Source organism: Pelophylax lessonae (assembly GCF_965119305.1).
Source record: "Pelophylax lessonae genome assembly, chromosome: 13".
Lineage (NCBI taxonomy): Eukaryota > Metazoa > Chordata > Amphibia > Anura > Ranidae > Pelophylax > Pelophylax lessonae.
In genome coordinates, this window is record NC_138780.1 from 2,798,705 (window position 1) to 2,801,978 (window position 3,274).

Sequence of the window (3,274 nt, forward strand, 5' to 3'; positions counted from 1 at the left end):
AAGGAGAACTGTCACTTTATCCCATCATTGGGGGTCCATAAGGAGAACTGTCACTTTATCCCATCATTGGAGGTCCATAAGAAGAACTGTCACTTTATCCCATCATTGGGGGTCCATAAGAAGAACTGTCACTTTATCCCATCATTGGAGGTCCATAAGGAGAACTGTCACTTTATCCCATCATTGGGGGTCCATAAGAAGAACTGTCACTTTATCCCATCATTGGAGGTCCATAAGGAGAACTGTCACTTTATCCCATCATTGGGGGTCCATAAGAAGAACTGTCACTTTATCCCATCATTGGAGGTCCATAAGGAGAACTGTCACTTTATCCCATCATTGGAGGTCCATCAGGAGAACTGTCACTTTATCCCATCATTGGGGGTCCATAAGGAGAACTGTCACTTTATCCCATCATTGGAGGTCCATCAGGAGAACTGTCACTTTATCCCATCATTGGAGGTCCATAAGGAGAACTGTCACTTTATCCCATCATTGGAGGTCCATAAGGAGAACTGTCACTTTATCCCATCATTGGAGGTCCATCAGGAGAACTGTCACTTTATCCCATCATTGGAGGTCCATAAGGAGAACTGTCACTTTATCCCATCATTGGACGTCCGTAAGGAGAACTGTCACTTTATCCCATCACTGGAGGTCCATAAGAAGAACTGTCACTTTATCCCATCATTGGAGGTCCATCAGGAGAACTGTCACTTTATCCCATCATTGGAGGTCCATCAGGAGAACTGTCACTTTATCCCATCACTGGAGGTCCATAAGAAGAACTGTCACTTTATCCCATCATTGGGGGTCCATAAGGAGAACTGTCACTTTATCCCATCATTGGGGGTCCATAAGGAGAACTGTCACTTTATCCCATCATTGGAGGTCCATAAGGAGAACTGTCACTTTATCCCATCATTGGAAGTCCGTAAGGAGAACTGTCACTTTATCCCATCATTGGAGGTCCATAAGGAGAACCTTCACTTTATCCCATCATTGGAGGTCCATAAGGAGAACTGTCACTTTATCCCATCATTGGAGGTCCATAAGGAGAACCTTCACTTTATCCCCTCATTGGAGGTCCATAAGAAGAACTGTCACTTTATCCCATCATTGGAGGTCCATAAGAAGAACTGTCACTTTATCCCATCATTGGAGGTCCATCAGGAGAACTGTCACTTTATCCCATCATTAGAGGTCCATAAGAAGAACTGTCACTTTATCCCATCATTGGAGGTCCATAAGAAGAACTGTCACTTTATCCCATCATTGGAGGTCCATCAGGAGAACTGTCACTTTATCCCATCATTAGAGGTCCATAAGAAGAACTGTCACTTTATCCCATCATTAGAGGTCCATAAGAAGAACTGTCACTTTATCCCATCATTGGAGGTCCATCAGGAGAACTGTCACTTTATCCCATCATTAGAGGTCCATAAGAAGAACTGTCACTTTATCCCATCATTAGAGGTCCATAAGGAGAACTGTCACTTTATCCCATCATTGGAGGTCCATAAGGAGAACTGTCACTTTATCCCATCATTGGAGGTCCATCAGGAGAACTGTCACTTTATCCCATCATTGGGGGTCCATAAGGAGAACTGTCACTTTATCCCATCATTGGGGGTCCATAAGGAGAATTGTCACTTTATCCCATCATTGGAGGTCCATAAGAAGAACTGTCACTTTATCCCATCATTGGAGGTCCATAAGAAGAACTGTCACTTTATCCCATCATTGGGGGTCCATAAGAAGAACTGTCACTTTATCCCATCATTGGAGGTCCATAAGGAGAACTGTCACTTTATCCCATCACTGGAGGTCCATAAGAAGAACTGTCACTTTATCCCATCATTGGAGGTCCATAAGAAGAACTGTCACTTTATCCCATCATTGGGGGTCCATAAGGAGAACTGTCACTTTATCCCATCATTGGAAGTCCGTAAGGAGAACTGTCACTTTATCCCATCATTGGAAGTCCATAAGGAGAACTGTCACTTTATCCCATCATTGGGGGTCCATAAGGAGAACTGTCACTTTATCCCATCATTGGAGGTCCATAGGGAGAACTGTCACTTTATCCCATCATTGGAGGTCCATAAGAAGAACTGTCACTTTATCCCATCATTGGGGGTCCATAAGGAGAACTGTCACTTTATCCCATCATTGGAGGTCCATAAGAAGAACTGTCCAGGGGCTGCTGCATAAAAGGCTGGGTGTGGCCTCCAATAAAGGGGTTCACCCCCAACATTCAGTCCCCACCAATGTCTGTGGGGGGAAACTATACCTCCGATATCACTACTACACGCACTGTGTCACTACTACACCTACTATATCAATATTACACCATCTATATCACTACTATCCCTCCTATATCACTACTACACCTACTATATCACTACTACACCTACTATATCACTACTATCCCTGCTATATCACTACTATCCCTGCTATATCACTACTATACCTACTATATCACTACTATACCTACTATATCACTACTACACCTCCTATATCACTACTATCCCTGCTATATCACTACTATCCCTCCTATATCACTACTACACCTACTATATCACTACTATATCTCCGATATCACTACTATATCTCCTATATCACTACTATACCTACTATATCACTACTACACCTACTATATCACTACTACACCTACTATATCACTACTACACCTACTATATCACTACTATACCTGCTCACTACTACACCTCATATATCACTACTATACCTCCAATATCACTACTATACCTACTATATCACTACTACACCTCCTATAACACTACTACACCTCCTATATCACTACTACACCTCCTATATCACTACTACACCTCCTATATCACTACTAAACCGACTGTGTCACTACTACACCTACTATATCACTACTACACCTACTATATCACTACTATACCTACTATATCACTACTACACCTACTATATCACTACTACACCTACTATATCACTACTACACCTCCTATATCACTACTATACCTAGTATATCACTACTATACCTACTATATCACTACTATACCTACTATATCACTACTACACCCACTGTGTCACTACTACACCTACTATATCACTACTACACCTACTATATCACTACTATACCTACTATATCACTACTATACCAACTATATCACTACTATACCTCCTATATCACTACTACGCCCACTGTGTCACTACTACACCTACTATATCACTACTATACCTCCTATATCACTACTATACCTCCTATATCACTACTACACCTACT